This window comes from Homarus americanus, unplaced genomic scaffold (assembly GCF_018991925.1).
Source record: "Homarus americanus isolate GMGI-L3 unplaced genomic scaffold, GMGI_Hamer_2.0 scaffold50165, whole genome shotgun sequence".
NCBI classification, from domain to species: domain Eukaryota; kingdom Metazoa; phylum Arthropoda; class Malacostraca; order Decapoda; family Nephropidae; genus Homarus; species Homarus americanus.
Window position 1 is genome coordinate 1,662,501 of NW_024748747.1, and position 17,918 is coordinate 1,680,418.

The following is a 17,918-nucleotide window of genomic DNA, read 5'->3' on the forward strand; positions in this document are numbered from 1 at the left end:
ACCGCGTAAAGCGAGGGTTCACTGGCAGCAATGTAATGTATGTGTGGCAATGGCATGTGTGTATGTATATATATATATATATATATATATATATATATATATATATATATATATATATATATATATATATATATATATATATATATATATATATATATATATATATATATATATATATATATAATAACAACATATGCTCACTGCTATACTAATATATATATATATATATATATATATATATATATATATATATATATATATATATATATATATATATATATATATATATATATATATATATATATATATATATATATATATATATATATATATATATATATATATATATATATATATATATATATATACAGTGGCCCCTCGGTTAACGAACTCAATCCGTTCCAGAAGGTCGTTCGTTAACCGAAACGTTCGTTAACCGAAACCATTGTTTCAATGGGTTTTTGGGTAATTGGTTCCAGCTCACCGAAAATTTCCTAACTTCAACAAAAATGGCGGAAAAATTTACTTACTTTGAGGTGTGTATGTAGAAGGCTCCTGGATGATGATGATGATGATGATGGGATTTAGAATGGGGGTGGAGGAGAAGGAAGAAGAGAAGGCATTGGGGTGGAAGAGAAGTCACCCCATGGTGCCATTTCACCCATAAAATTTTAGCTCTCTGGTTTAATTCAAGATTATTTTCTTTAAATCAACGCTGCACTGCATTATATATTGTCAATATATAAAATATATTTCAAAATGACCAATAATTTGCTTGGAAACACAGAAAAAAAGCGTTTAGTTGAAGAGAGTCTCAAGCAAGATGTTACCTCCAGTGAAAACAAAGAGAGACTGACGCCTGTTTGCTGTATTAAGAGGCTGGATGCCGCGCATTAAACTTGTCATTTTACCTTCAATTTTGTTCAATAATTGTTAAAATGACTAAAAAATTTAATATTAAACTTTAAAATTATTGAATAGTATAAACTTCTTGATATTTACAAAAATAGTAAGGAATTTAAGCCCTAGAACCGATTAATGTATTGGCGGACTGATACTAAAGCTGGCTGCCCGGTCAGTGCAAGCGAAAACATGTTGAGGTCGGTTCGTAAGAAGTTCGTTAAGCGAATTTTTTTTCGTTAACCGAATTGAAGATCCTTATGGAAGGCAGTTCGTTAATCGAAATTACGTTAACCGAGGTGTTCGTTAAACGAGGGGTCACTGTATATATATATATATATATATATATATATATATATATATATATATATATATATATATATATATATATATATATATATATATATATATATATATATATATATATATACATACATATATATATACACAGTATTACCCCGCCTAACGTGGTTTCACTTAGCGCGTTTTCGTATATACGCGGTGCCTTGCCAGAGCTGAACTTTCACTTAACACGGATTTTTTCCACATATACGCGGTGAGTGTCCGGCTCGAGATGCTATTTTTAGATTTTGCCCACGCGCCACCTGCCCGCCTGCCTGCCTGTGCTCCTCGCCTCTCCCTCCTCCTCCCTCCGCTTGGGCAAGCCGCGCGGTAAGGTTGCGCAGTGTGTGTCTTTGTTGCGTTATCACTGACGTCATATGACGTATCGGACTGTGATTGGCCATGCATCCCTACCCCCCTCTGCTGCAAGCTGTAATTGGCTTAAAGTATTATGGCGTGACCACCCCGGGGAGGGAGGGAGGGAGGAGAGACGACGCTTGACCTAGCCGCGGCAGTTTCATCCCTCAAGGCCACCCCGTGTTAACGCGCATCCATTGTTCCGTAAAATGGCTTCCGCCGGACCACCATCGCCCCCAGAGAGAGACCTTTCCTTACCTGGACCCAGCGGCACTAAGCCAAAGAAGACACGACGTTCATTAAGCTACGAGGTGAAGTACCAAATTGTTCAAGATTTGGAGAAAGGAAGACGGCAAGTTGATCTCGCGCGCCAGCATGGCGTCAACGAATCTACGATTCGTACGATCAAGAAGGATGCAGCCAAGATCAAAGAGCACATGAAAATCACAAAGTCTGCAGGTGCTTCATCTATCAGGTATTGCCAGAACAGGGTGCTGGCAAAAGTGGAAAATTTGCTGGTGAGTTATTTGGTGCGTCAGGCGCGACGCAACTTGGCGGTGGACACGCGCTCAGTGCAGGAGTACGCACGTGAGCTATACGCAGCAGTGTCACGTAAACTGGGAATTGCAGAGCCCAAACCCTTCAATGCTTCCTCTGGTTGGCTGCATAGGTTTAAGAAGAGGAACAAGATCACCAACATCAACATTGGTGGTGAGAAAGCGAGTGCTGACCGTGTGGCGGCTAGAGATTTTCCTCCGTTTTTACGTGAGATTATGGAGGAAGGACAGTACAGTGACGACCAGGTGTTTAACATGGACGAATCTGGTCTTTTCTGGAAAAAGTTACCTTCCAAGACCTTCGTTGTCCAGTCTGCCAGCAAGGTAAGGGGTCGGAAGTTGCAGAAGGAACGCATCACCGTCCTGTTTACCACCAATGCCTCCGGTACCTGTAAACCAAAGTTATCGGTGATTCACAAAGCCCGCAAGCCGCACGCCTACAAGAATATGGACATGAACAAGCTTATGTCCACTGGCTAACCGCACGTAAGGCGTGGATGTCCTCTTCTCTGTCCCTCTTCTGGTTTGACAACTGTTTTGTTCCTGACGTGAAGAAATTCTGCGAGCAACAGAATGTTCCATTCAATATTTTGTTGCTCCTTGACAACGCACCTGGACACTCGCCCCTACTTATGGATCGTCACCCCAACGTAAAAGTGGTCTTCCTTCCTCCCAACACTACGTCATTAATCCAGCCCATGGACCAGGAGTTGATCTGCAATGTGAAAGCTGCGTACTCAGCAAAGAAGTTCAAGCTCCTGAACGACTCTACCAACACCAAGGATGAGTTGCGTAAGCTGGGTGACACCGACAGCGAGAGCAAAAGCGACGAGGACAAGGAACAAGAGGCGGTGACTCAAGAACTTCTCGTCAAACAATTTTGGAAGAAGTTTAACGTTAAACAAGCTGTAGACTTCTTGGTGGAGGCATGGGATCTGCTGACTATTGCTACGATTCGTCACGCATGGAGACATGTGTTGCATGGCATACCAGGTGAGAGGAGGAGTGAACCTGTGACTGGTCAGGTTCAGACTGTTGCAGTAGCAGTGGACCTTGCCAGAGAAGCTGCGCTCAATATTACAGCTGAAGGCTTCTCCGAGACCACCAACGAAGACATCCTGGAGGTGATCAAAGATCCTGAAGTGACTGCCGACGAGATGTTGGAAGAAGAACACGCCAGTGAAGAGGAGGAAGAAGGTGCGTCATTCTCCGAAGAACCTAGTTTAAGTCATAGTGATATTAAGTGTGCCATAGAGTTTACAGAAAAAACTAAGTCCGTCCTTTCCCGAGACAATGACGATGAACGCTATGAAGTCTTCCATACCCGACTGGTGCAGGCTATGGAGCCGTACATCAAGGTGTATCACGACAACATCAACACCAGCCGTCAGCAAAGCATAACCGAGTTCTTCGCCCGCAACCCACCACAGCCAGCCCAAGCCAGTGATAGTGAAAGTGAAGTTGACTTTGAGGGATTTGTCAGGGAAGCCCTGACAACTGTAAGTGACAGTGATGTTGATTCACCTAGTAATGGTGATTCACCTGAGGGCCAGTAATCTGCCCTCTGCCTCGGAACCAGCCTCCATCCCCGTATGCCGACCCATCTCTTCTACTACCGTAAGTGTTCCACAAAATTTTTCGTTTTTTAACCTATTCTTTATTTTTCCTATGTTAACCTTTATCTTTCCTAACCTAACCTCTTCTATATTACTTGTTTTTTCATACCATCATAAAGTTAAGATAGAATTTTTACTACAACATAGTTATGTGTCGTCAAAAAGTGGAGTTTGGGGGTCGGGCTGGGTTCTATTGGAATTAATCCCATATGTTCTGTTGTTCACTTAACGCGGGCGGGACCCTCTGGGTTCAATTGACCGCGTTAAGTGGGGTACAACTGTATATATATATATATATATATATATATATATATATATATATATATATATATATATATATATATATATATATATATATATATATATATATATATATATATATATATATAATATATATATATATTGTATTGGTAAGTTTGCGTCAACAACATCATTTTCGATCTGGTCTGTTGTTATGTTCACCAAAATATCAGACACTGTACTTCACATTTTCCGACAAATAATTTGAAGTAGAAATTAAAAAGAAACTTAAAATCTTTTTGTTTTTAGATACTGGAGATATAACATACAAAAGAATGAGGCACAAACAATTACAGGTACCAAAATTGTTATGTCTAGTAAATGAGTGCCTTTAATTCAGCCAGGACATGGCATACCATACAATACTTTAGAACATTCATGAAACTGCCTGTGCTGTCTCATTCTGAGCAGGCATTTTTTCATACATTTAAGCCCATATTACAGCACTATGTGCAACAAACTGAACCCTTACTTCCACTGGTGCTCCCCTAAAACATTTATAACAAATGATAAACCTGAGAAAGGTGAGTAGTTGATAATTTTTCTGGAGAGTTTGGTACATATTTTGTATATTCGTGATTTTAGAAAGAAAGCGTGCAAGAATGGAGTACAATACCCATTTTAGATTTTCTATGTATTATTTAAGCATTTTCGACTTAGGACCAATTTTACTTACGACCTGGATTTGGGTCCCTAACCCCGTCATAAGTCGAGGAGCAGCTGTATTATTGATAAAACAAATTAATAAGATAAATTGTTACTATATGTAACCTTTTTTCAGGCTATAGGGAGAGTTAAAACTTACCCCAAGAACAAATAGCTTCAAATAAAGTCAACTTATCTAAAAGCCTTACTGCAACTTAGAATACCTTACATATTCTCATCAACCTAAGGTAATACAGTACAGTATATTATATAAATAATGGTGTTAAGGTTTCGTGAAGTCTTGGCTTTGGCTTCTCGACTTTTTTAATGTCTGGCCTGAATACTGTACAGGACATGTACTCACCAATTACTTTGTGGGGATAACTTTCAGACCCCGGATGAATGATGCACGTAATTTCTCCACCATTTCAATGCAGAATAAGCTTTTGGAAAAAATTAATGACATACACATTCTCTAAAAGTAGCAGTTTATTAAGTCTAAACATCATTAGTCTCAACAGAAAGCTGAGCTCCAGAACAGGAGTTATAAGTATGTACCAACTTATCAATGATCCCTTTCAGATAGATTTTTTTTTAAATCTCCTTTACTGATACTGTATGAAAAAAGAAAATACCCTAAGAGAGTAACAACCTTCCAATGATAAAGTCCACAAGCTCCTTCATCATATCTCAGTGCAAACCCAGCCATTTATAAATCAGATTTAGGTGTAAACCTGAGCACTTCCTTATTCAGTGAAACTCCTGTTCCACTGTAAACACTTAGAACCACTAAACTATACTGTAGTTATGAGCTAGATCATGTGATAGATGAGAATCAACCAATTGTTCAATTAGATGAGAGAATATCCATTTTAATGGATCATCTCTAAAAGGTTCCAGGTAATTTAAAGAAGACCCCATGAGCTAATTTCAGTTTCAGTCTGAAAGGGATGGTTTCTGTAAGTATTTTGTACCCAAAAGTAAAAAATCTTTCCAATACAAAACTTTATGCACAGTACAGTGATATTTTGATCAGTATCCTTGAAGTCAATGGACATGATCACATTCTTGTCCTGAGGCTTAACCTCACCTGTCGGATTGCTGTCATTCTAGACTTGTGACTGAGGATGAATAATTTCACCTATTCAAGGTTCAGAGTTACTTTGTAACTCCCAGATGTCTCAGGAACAACGAAAAGTTTAAAACAAAATCACCATACATGTAAAGTATTATAACTAATTTATTCAATAATAATAATTCCTCTTCAAATTCCTGAAGTACCAGTACTCTCAATTTCTACTGATTATGCCCAATCATGGATTGTAGTACAGCATAGTATGTACAATGAAAGACAAAAGTCGTGTCGTGAAATTTGGTGAAAACATATGCCGAAGGGCTAAAACTTTTAGTGCGCTCTGCCTTGTGGTAGGGGGATCTCATAATGTTTCACGAGTTATGTTTAATCTTCGGACAAAACTGCGACACAACTTTTGTCTTTGATTGTACAACAGTACTCATATTCCATTAAAGCCCTGCCTTGATCCACAAGCCCAAGTATAATCTATCCCAACAGAAAACAATTATATAACTCCAGTAGACCCTTGCCATTTGCGGGTTTGCGATTCGTGATTTGCAGTAAGCAGATGGCGGCTATGGTGGAAAGCTTGCAAGCTTTTTCCCGCAGCGCAACGAGTCACCTCACACACCCGCAGCATCTCATCTCCCTCTGTTCGTCCTCACCCATTGCATCTCATGTTGTACTCCCAAAACTTAGGTGTTTCTTTGTGAAAATGGCCCCTAAAAGACTGCCTAGTGTCAGTGCTAGTGATGCTAGTGAAGTGAAACATAAAAGGCATAAGTCAATGATAACCCTGACCAAGAAAGTTTAATTATTAGACAAGTTAAAGGAGGGAATAAGTGCTGCCGCGGATGGTCGGTTGTTTGGTGTGAACAAATCCACATTGCGGTATATAAAGAAGAAAGAACAAGCAGTTCATGATTTTATTCAAGCAAGTGCTCCTGCAAGTGCTAAAGTGATGCAGGTTGTTTGTGATAAGAACATAGTAAAAACCGAAAAAGCACTGAACATGTGGATTGAGGACTAGCACCACAAAAATGTTCCGCTGGACAGCAATGCTATTCGTAAGAAAGCTAAAAGTCTTAATGCCCATTTTTACGAGTCAACAGGTAGTGAAGGGGCTAGTGCGGCTACTGAACCAACTTTTAGTGCCAGTAAAGGGTGGTTCGAGAATTTTAAGAAAAGATTCTCTCTCCATAATGTGAAGCTGACTGGAGAGGCAGCATCAGCTGACCACACAGTAGCAGGTGCATTTCCCGCCAAGTTAAAGAAAATAATAGAAGAGTAAGGCTATAAACCAGAGCAAGTGTTTAATGCCAATGAATCCAGTCTATATTGGAAAAAAATGCCTGGTAAAATGTACATAAACAAGCATGGGAGGTGTGCCCCTGGGTTCAAGGCAGCCAAAAACAGATTGACGCTCATCTTCTGTGGCAGTGCAGCTGGCCACATGATCAAACCTAGCTTGCTTTATGGCTCAGCAAACCCTAGAGCTTTAAAGGGTAAAAACAAGAACCTTTTGCCATTTTTTTGGCAGTCAAACAAAAAGGCATGGGCAACTGTGCAAGCATTCCTGCACTGGTTCCATAAATGCTTCATCCCATAAGTGGAAAAGTACCTTGCTTCCAGGCCAGGCCACCCAAAAAATTTAGTTTACCATCCAGGTGTAGAGGTGCTCTCCTACCCCCTAACACCACTGCTCTTATTCAGGCTCTCGATCAGGGTGTAATACGCACCTTCAAAGCATATGACACCCGATGCTCTTTTTGGTTGCATCTGTAGTGCCATGGACGCAGACCCTTATCTTGATGTTAGCAAGTATTGGAAGGAGTACAGCATTGCAATGAACTCAAACCAGAGAGAGTGAATGATTGTTGGTGAACCTTATGCCCTGAGTGTGTGAATAGCTTCCAGGGATTTCCCACCAGAGTAAAGGATGTAAATGACATTGTGAGTGTTGCACGTCAGTTGGTGGTGAAGGAATTGTGGACATGGCTGCTGAAGTCATGGAAAAGCTGATTGATGGGCATGGAGAGGAACTGACGGAAGAGGATTTGGAAGTTGGTAAAAGTGATGAGGAAGATGAAGAAGAAGAAATTATGGAATTGCAATAAGAAGGTTGAAGATTAAACAATTTTGGTGAACTATTTCAACCTGTGAAGGTGGTAACTGATTTCATTGTTGACCACGACCCCTCCATGGAACGGAGCCTTAAGATGGTCCGAGGAATCAACCAAGTATTGTTTCCCAGCCAGGAAATGTTAAAAGACCTCAAAGCAACAAAGAAACAACTACCAATTACAATACAATGTTTTTCAAGAAAGAACCAGTTCCTATCACTGCCGCTCCACCTTCCTCCTCCCAGCCACCCACCTCCCGGTAGTGGCTTGTCCAGGGGGTGGCCTGGAGTGGCCACGGCCCCCCCTGAAATCTGATTGGCCATGCCAATGGCCCCCCCCCCTCCCCCACTCAAAGTGGTGAGATGTGTACGGTGATAGGACCCAAAGAGCAAGAGCTTCTTGGAGGTGGAGCAGTATTTTGCTTAGCAGAGATCTATGCATGTGATGTTAAAGATCTCAGCCATGAGCTGCACCAAGCAAAGAGGATTTTGGAAAGGAAGGCTCAAAGTGGAATGCAGAAGCTGTCCAGTGTATTAGAGCTAACAGTGTTCCTACAGCCCTACAAAGAGGTCTTTAATGAACTGTTCCATCTGTGCAGGATTGCCTTGGCGCCTCCCAGTAAGCAGCGCTGCCTGTGAGCGCAGCTTCTCAACTCTTTAACTCATAAAGAGCCATTTGCGCACAACTATGGTAAAAAGCAGACTGAGTAACCTGGGTGTTCTCAGCATTGAGGCTAGAAGAGCTACCGTTAAGTCATTAGACATGGATGAGTTTAATAAAATGTTCGCTATCCAGCATGAGAACAGGCGAATTCAGCTGTTCTAAAGGTGTATATAGCTTTGCAACACAGGTATACCGTAAGGGTTGTGGCTTTGAACTTTTTGTAGGTTTTGTTCTTTTTTGTGCTCATGTATTACAGTGTGATTTTGAACAATGTTTATTATATTATTGAAATTTAATTTATATTTCATTTATATTATATTCAATAAACAGAGTTAAGTGGATTATTACCTTAGCATGTATTCTTATTACTATTATATGATTATTAATTTACTGTGGTGTAACCTTATTTGGACATAACTGGTTGGGCATACAGTGAGTTCTGCTATAACGCGTGTTTTGACAACGCAAATTGGCTCTAATGCGATTTATGAATAGAGGAACGATATTTGTATAACGCGAACGCTTGTTTGCTGTAACGCGATTTTTGCATACTATTTCTCCAATTTAGTGGCATTAACTGTGAATATGGTAAAGAAGAATATCTCCAAGAAGTGTTCTGGTGATTGCATTCCCAATGATGATCGTAAAAGAAAGGCTGTAACCTTTGAAGAGAAGCTCGATGTTATCTACCTCAAAATCACCCTTCTCCCCCATCAAGTTATATTCATATTTTTTCAAGGTAAAGTGTTACATTTACTGTATGATTTCATTATTAGATATGAATGTAACATTTATTTAGACTGTGCTATCCTTTGTGTTAGGCTAACTACTAAATTTTTTTTTATTTCGAGTAGTAATCTGCACCTAACCCTATTTTCTCCATAAGCCCTGTTATTTCTATTACGCGAATTTCTATAACACGATGTTTTACAAGAACACAACTATCGCGTTATAGCAGAACTGACTGTAGGCTTGTTTCAATAGCTAAAATGCATTTTTTATTCCCTGAAAATATGATAGGTGGAAAACTGAACAGCAGATGCATCTTGAGTTATCTTTATTCTTCAACAGGTTTAAGTTGGTACTATTCTAGTAATTTTACTTAACTGTTATAGAAGATACTTTGAAAGTGAAATTACAGTGTTGTATGCTCATTTTCTTAATATATCATCCTGGCCTTGAGTTCAAACATGGAAATAGATAATATCATGACTCATGAGTTTTGAAATTAATGTATGAATTATTTAAATAGGAAGATGTACAAACATAAATTGAAGCATTAATTCATTGAACCACTGTATTTACGAATTTTCATCACCTGGCATTCACTTGATATTTTATATGCCCTGGCCATACCCCACACCAGTTCTATGACCCACCTTGGCCACCCCATCCAAAATGACCTGGACACGCCACTGCCTCCCGGCCATGCGCCACCTCTTCACCACCCACCACAGCTTCACCCTCTTCCACCAGTGATCCTGATGATCCCCCTATGCTTCAGTAACCAGATGTCTCCCTATATACAGTACAGTGCACCACTTCATCAAGCTCCAAATTTCCACATAGAAATGTAAGTAGTATTGGTGACTTAAGTTTCTCATACACAGTATAGGTATACTGTAGTGCACTTAGGTAGTGTATAAGTTGCTATTCACGGTTTTGCCAATTCGAGCCATTCCTTGGAACCTAACCCTCAAGAATAGCAAGGGTTTACTGTACAGTACAGTATTCTCCATGTAGGCCAGAGGCTCCTTCCACTCTACTTCCAGATCATAGGAAGGAACAGATAGCTTCAGTGTACTGTAATTATCTTATAAAAATATTCAATTCTGAAGCTTGGACATTAAGTTACACAATTCAAAACCATTTGCCTAATCCATTGTTTCAATGGAATATTGGGTAATTGGTTCCAGCTCACAGAAAAATACATACAAAGTAAAAAAAAATGCAGTATGTAGAAGGTTCCTGGTTGATGATGATGATGGGAATTAGAAGTGGGGGTGGAGGAGAAGGGAGAAGAGAAGGAAGTGGGGATGGAGGAGAAATCACCTTTCAGGGGACCCATGCTTGATGCAGTAATTTCACCAATAAAATTTTTAGTTCACTACGTGTAATTCAAAATTATTTTATTTAAATCAACACTGCACTGCGCTATATATTATCAATATGTTAACTAAATTTCAGAATGACCAATAATTTTAATGTAAAAATACAAAAATATTCAAGACACCAACAAAATCGATGTTCGCTCCACTGTAAACAAAGCCAAACTGACGCCTGGTGGGTGAATCAAGCGGCTGATGGGCGCACAAAAAACTAGATCCCTGTACTGCATATATTATCAAAATGTTAACTAAATTTTAAAACGACTAATAATTTTAATATAAAAAATGCAAAAATATAAAAGAGCACAACTTTATTGATATTTACTCCACTGGAAACGAATGTAAACATAGAACAGATTACTGAATTGGCAGACTAGCCCATCAGCTGATCAGCTGATGCTCACAACAAAACGTGTTTATCGTAAGGATTTCGTTAATCAAAGTTTTGTTCGTTAACCGAATTGAACATCCTTATGGGAGGTAATTCGTAAACCGAAAATTCGTTAATCGAACCGTTCGTTAATCGAGGGACCACTGTAGTGTACTCTTGATTTCCTCCTGTACTAATACTGGTCAATGAAGGTCAAACTAATTAGAAACAATGGGGAATTCAACAAGCCCTCAGCTTTCTTTCCCCATCTAAGTAGTCAATAATAAAAAATAAACATTGTCATGAATAAAAATCAATGATACAATACAAATAATAATGCTAACAAGTGCAACATTATAACAGCACTAATTAATGTAAGCTAAACCAATTGTTAATACAATGGCCACATTTTCTGTGCACAGACAAGATCAATGTCCCCCTTGGAGTAAAGAGGCCTGGAGTTGTCTGTTGTATATCTCCTTGCTTTGGTAACAATTGAATGGGGTCTACCCCACCTCAAATTTCAAAGTTCACCTAAAATGAACTCACTGACTAGCCAAACTTATTTGTGCCAGCTGACAGAAAACTGGGTAGATTTACAGCTGACAAACCATGAAATCAGCTGTAAGCACATTAAAATCTCATAGGAATCCAAACCACGAATATACTGTAATGTGCAGATCTGTCAAAACAAACAGGACATTTTGAACCACTATTAGGTATGCCTATCCTAAACATACACAGTAAGTTACCTCATGTGACAACAATCTGGCCCAGAGGTAAGTTCTGGGCCTCACAGTCAAGGCCATGCAGAATGTGATTGAGCACAATGGAAACAAATGCTAGTGCTTTGTCCAGCCATCTTCTGGCACGACAGTACAGATTCAGTCAAATAAGCAAGAATGAAATGACCTTAGAAAATTATGTTTCTAAGAGCAAATTTGTCAAGCTTGATGACAATTCATATACTGTATACAATAAACTTATCCCTAGAGGGCCCTGTGGCATAGACACCCAACTTCCTGATAGAAAAAGAGAAGATTAAGAGAGAGCTGATCAGCTATGATTACCCCCTTGGGCCACCAGCACAAAATGTAGTAGTGAGCAGTTGAGTAGGCAAGGGTTTGCTTGGGATAAATTGAATTCTCTTAAATATATACTGTACATAGATAGCCGAGCCTAGTTGCATGGTGAAAGACTGATCACACACAGCTCTAAATAGATCCTTCAGATTTTGGGAATAGCTGTGTCTTGTATCCCTCACTTACACAATCATAAGGGAACAATAACAAGTCTATCCAAAGGACTCAAGAGTCCTTCTGTAACTGTCCTTTATGAAGAGGGCCACTGGAGAAGTGACCGGAACTTTAAGGCAGAATCCCTGAACTAGTAGCTCCCATAATACTGTACTGGGGAGTGGAAACACAGAAAATACTACAGTGCACATGTTACATTTCATATCTCCTTTGCCCTCTTCATTCCCATTGTCCCACCCCCCCACCCCCCTACTCTCCTAAGTATTGTTCTGACTTACCTTTTCAAGGTAGAGGCATCTTCTTCAACCTAATGCATCTACTAGCTATTTCATAAATTAAGATTACATTATCAAAATGCTTTGAAGTGGATCTTCAAAATTCAAAATTTAAGATGAAATAACTAACTTGCAGTGTTGCTGGCATAGGAAACATAATCACTCTTATTCTATCCACATTCCCATACACAACAGCACCTAATCTAACCAACACACCTTTCATCTACAGTACATTCTCTGGTTAGCTATGCTGAGGCCTCATCTCCTAGACACAGGTATACCAACCAGGTACTCTTTTTCTACATTAAACTTTTCCCCACACCCACAATAATGACACCAAACTTGGTCCATTTCCTTCATACAACCAATTTCAGCTTACTATTTTCATTCCTTTTCTCAATATTTCAACAACCTGTAGTATGATGGATTAATTCCACAATACCCCCACTATTATGGTATATACAGTACAAACATGTCATATTTTGTGTTTCATACCTTTCATATTACTGTACAGTACAGTATATCCCTTTTGAAATTTGAAACTGCATAAAAGGTTGATATTTTGATTTGATGTTGCATTAGAAAACCCATAATAAAGTACAAGTACACCTGTATTGTAAATATTCTGTACTGTGCTTAAAAAAATACCATACAAACAAAAAACAAAATGACAGGCAATTTAAGAAAGCACTTAATTAACATTTATACAGCCACAAATGTTCTTGAATATCTTACTAACAAATACCTATTTGCTACTTCTAACATCATGTGGTTACATGAAAATGAGTTATGGTAACAAGATTACAATATAGTCTTCATTTACGCGGTCAATTGAACCCGTGGAGGTCCGCGTAAAACGAGAAACGCGTAAACAAAATAACAGAACATATGGGATTAATTGAAATAGAGACTGGGCTGACTCCCAAGCTCCACTTTTTCCAACACATTACGTACGTTGTAGTAAAAACAACATGTTAATTTTATGATGGTATGCACACACAACTAATATTTAAGAGAAATATCAATAATATTAGGTTTTTTAACACTTAGGTTAGTAGAAAAGATGGCTGGGCACACGGGGATAGGGTGTTGGTTCAAAGGCAGAGGGCAGATTATTGGCCCTCACCTGTATCACTTGTATCAATTGTATCACTATCCACCACAGAGGCTAGCAGGGCCTCTTTATCAAACCCCTCAAAGTCCATATCCTCACTATCACTGACTTGGGCCGGCTGTGGTGGGTGGCGGGTGAAGAACTCGGTAATGTTTTGATGACTGGGCGACCTTGTGCGCACCTTGCCCGCGCGGCTTCCCGCGTAAATGACAAAATTTACCGCGTAATTAAAGCATTTACATTCTGGCAAGGCACCGCGTAAATGACCAAACGCGTAAACAAAATCCGCGTAAATGCAGACTATACTGTACTGTGGTACATATACTGTATAGTATTGTATAGCTTATTTCAATATTGATCCCTGGCCATCAGTTATGACAGAGACTTGACTTCGGTCAAGTAATATCTCCGTTAGCTGGAATCCCTCTTAACTGGAACTCTCCTCCAGCAACATCACCCAACCACCCCCCACCCACACACACCCCCCCCACCCACACATCACTCCCCCCTCCAACCACACACACCCCAACATCACACAAACCCACACAGACACATTCCAACACCACTCACACACCCAGAACAAGGGAATTAAGACAGCAAGCATGAGGAGTGAGGGTTTTATTGTATGACACATATCTGCGTGTGTGTGACTGCATGGTAACGAGTTAAATATCAGCTGTTGAGGAGCACTTGGCAACACTCATTTCTACGCCATCTCTCTAATTACCCACACCCTTTTACTCACTCAGTCCATATTTATAAAAAACATTTTACGTAATGTTGAAGGGATACAACTTTGCTCATTTATACTTTTCACAATCTCACTAAAAATACTTTAAGTTTTGTGTTTATTCAAGACATCTTCAGGTCATGAGACCCACTAATCCTCCTCCCAAGAAAGGGTGACCTAACATTCCATCAGAAGGTCAGTAATATGAGACCACTAATCTCCCACCCTACCTCGACCTGACAGTGCATCAGGTCAGGTCAGTTACATGGGATCCACTAATCCTCCACAGCTCCATGAGAGTGAAAAATAACAGCCTTTGCTGTAACACACAGCTTCATTCATGCCCATATCCTATAAATTTTTTATTTTTAAATAAATTTAGTTAACCAAACTTTTAGATAAACTATTCTGGATTATTATAGTAAAGAAATGGAGTTTCTAACTTAATTACAGCTGCATTTATGGACTCCAGTATTTTAGACTCAAGGAAAACATCCCCAGCACTCCTCGACTTACGACCACCCGAATATACAACCGCTGCAGTCGTGTGTGTACTATACACACATACATATATAAAGTAATGGTTGCCCCTCATGTAACGAGGATGGCCAGCCCAAGGGCCACCTATGCGTGAATTCGTTTAAGGTGTAGAAGCTGTCGGCAACACAACAACCACACACTAAGTTAACGAGCTGCATGACTCAGTGTCACGGAATAGTCCGAGAAGACAGGACAACTCGCTGACTGCACTGGCTAACCATTATCTCGGAATGGATTCTACTACGAATATTCCTATAACGAACGGTTTTACCTATAAAATTGAGAATGCTATAACGAACGAAACTCCTACAACGATTTTTTTTTGACTAATTTATTGGGTTTTTTTATTACAAGTATTAATGATATTCTTTATTTCAGGGGTTTAGATGCATATTTACGCACTTTTTTACAATTTTTACAATTTTATATTATATTTTTCAGTGTTAAGTGGTTGTATTTGGGGGCCTGGAACGGATTAATCCTATAACGAACGAATACTATAACGAACAAGGTCCTAGAACCAATTAGATTCGTTATAGCATACCCCACTGTACATATATATACCGGTATATATATATATATTATATATATATATATATATATATATATATATATATATATATATATATATATATATATATATATATATATATATATATATATATATATATATATATATATATACATACATACATACATACATACATACATACATACATACATACATACATACATACATACATACATACATACATACATACATACATTGATCAATCATTGGTCAAAACTAGCTGTCCTTCCTCCAATGAAGATCCACTCTGAGTACAGCACTAGCTTTGCTCATAATTTTTACTTATCCAAATAAGTTTTGTACCAACATACAGTAGGTAGCAAGATTAAAGAACCTTTGTGATGATTTAAACAAAACAAAATAAAAAATATTAAGCCTTAAACCCCAACCCCATGTGTCCCTCTCACTTTTAATCATCAAATGTTAATAAATAAAAGAACTTAACAATATCAACAATATTTTCCAACTTTCAGGCAGACATTCAGATGCAGGCATCATCCTGACAGGCATTAATGCAAGTGTTGCAGTAATTGTCCATATAGGGTTAAATGAAGTAGTGTATCACTTTTTTTCTCATTCAGGTTTATGAACACTCATTTTGTCATGCATTGGCAACACACAGGATCCATTACAATACACAGGTCATCCAAGCATTCCATGACTGTGGTGTGTGTGAACTGAATAATTTACACCTTAAGAAGACAACAAGGAACCTTTCAATGTGTCAAAAGAAATGCTAATAGTTATACAAGTGCCAAGGGCTCTGTTACTCTCTGAGCAATAGGAGCAAATTTGTCAAAAATTAATACATGATCAAGTTAATAATAATAATAAATATTAAAAAATTAATAAAAAATCAAAATGCCATAAGAGACAACTCAGTTCACAAGCAACATCTGGTTTGTAGACATCCAGCCTAAAATAATTCAGTGCTCTATTATCTATTAACCCTCTGAGTAATTATTGCTTTTTCCTTTATTTACCTTTATCCCTAAATACTGTATTCATCTTACCAATATATGCAACAACATGGCACTAAATCTTTCCATTTTCAGAAATATCAAGAGAACATTTTGTAAAATCACTGTTTACACCACCACCTCTGTTGTCCTCTCCTCCTCTTCTTATGTAAATTTATGGCAAAGTTTCACCCTCAGTACATGTTTTTACCAGGTATCTATGCCATAAGCCTCATACAATACAAACCTGATGAAGCTGGCAATTAACGAATACATTACAGTCATACATTTCGTCAATTATCAATCACAATTATACAGCTACAGTCAAGTATAGTTAGAACTGTAAAACAGATACAGTAGTGCATATTTAGTACAGTACTGGAGTAAAAAATACAAACCTGTTACAGGTATACCCCGAAAACTGACGTCCCCAAAACTGCCAATTCACATAACCACCGATTACATACAAGACAAATACCCCACAAGTTTCATTGATACCCTGGAGATCCGACGATCGGGAGAGGAGCGGCAGAGCTGTTTTGAATTGGTGAGCAGTGACTTGTGTAAATTCTTACCACAAGGGGGCTCTGTGCTGCCTCTGACTTATTCCCACCTCTGTGCTCTTGATTACACTTACCATGTGTCTCTGACCTCATGTTCTTTTCATTATTTCCGACTTCATGTGTTATGCAATCATTCCTAAACACCACAGTGATAGTTGAAGAGGGGCAGCTTGATGTACAGTAATGTGATAAGGCATAATAAGGGTGGTGATAGACCTGCAAAAATTTGTAGACTTGATTTTTTCATTATTTCCAACTTGGTGTGTTACGCAATCATGCCTAAATGCCCCGGTGATATTTCCTCTTGTGCTAGCTTGATGTAATGTGATAAGGTGTAATAAGAGTGGTGATGGACCAGAAAAGATTGGTTGACTTGAAGTTGCCACCCTAGACCATCTCTACCATCATCAGCACGGGTAAGTAACAGTCTCATTTTATGCTTACCATTCCTTATTATGCTTGCTTTATATGTTTGTTTATTTTCTTGCTTGCCAGTATGCAGGAAAGAGATTTGTCGAGGGTAGATTGGAGTTTTTTGGAGGGGCACCTGGACCGTAACCCCTTGAATTTGTTAAGTTCTTATGGGATGAATTGCTTCGATAACCGTTGATTCACTAACCAACGACTTTTCACGGTCTCAACATACGTCAGTTATCGGGGTATGCCTGTACAGTACTGTAAAATATTGTATATGCACAAAACTATAAATATTAATATAACATCCCAAACTTGGGGTGCAAAAAGGAAAAAAAATAAATAAATATGTGCCAAATAACTTTGGCAGTCCTGAATGTTTTGGGGTGAAATAGTCAGTACTGTATATAAAAAAGAAACACAAATAGAACTACAAAAGC

The 17,918-nt window shown here is 38.7% G+C and overlaps 1 protein-coding gene across 10 annotated transcripts in view; it reads right to left on the minus strand.

The window, feature by feature from the left end:
• Positions 1–17,918, minus strand: part of LOC121880395 (protein abrupt-like) — a 131,150-nt gene that overhangs the window by 76,319 nt on the left and 36,913 nt on the right. The gene's annotated exons all lie outside the window — the stretch shown is intronic.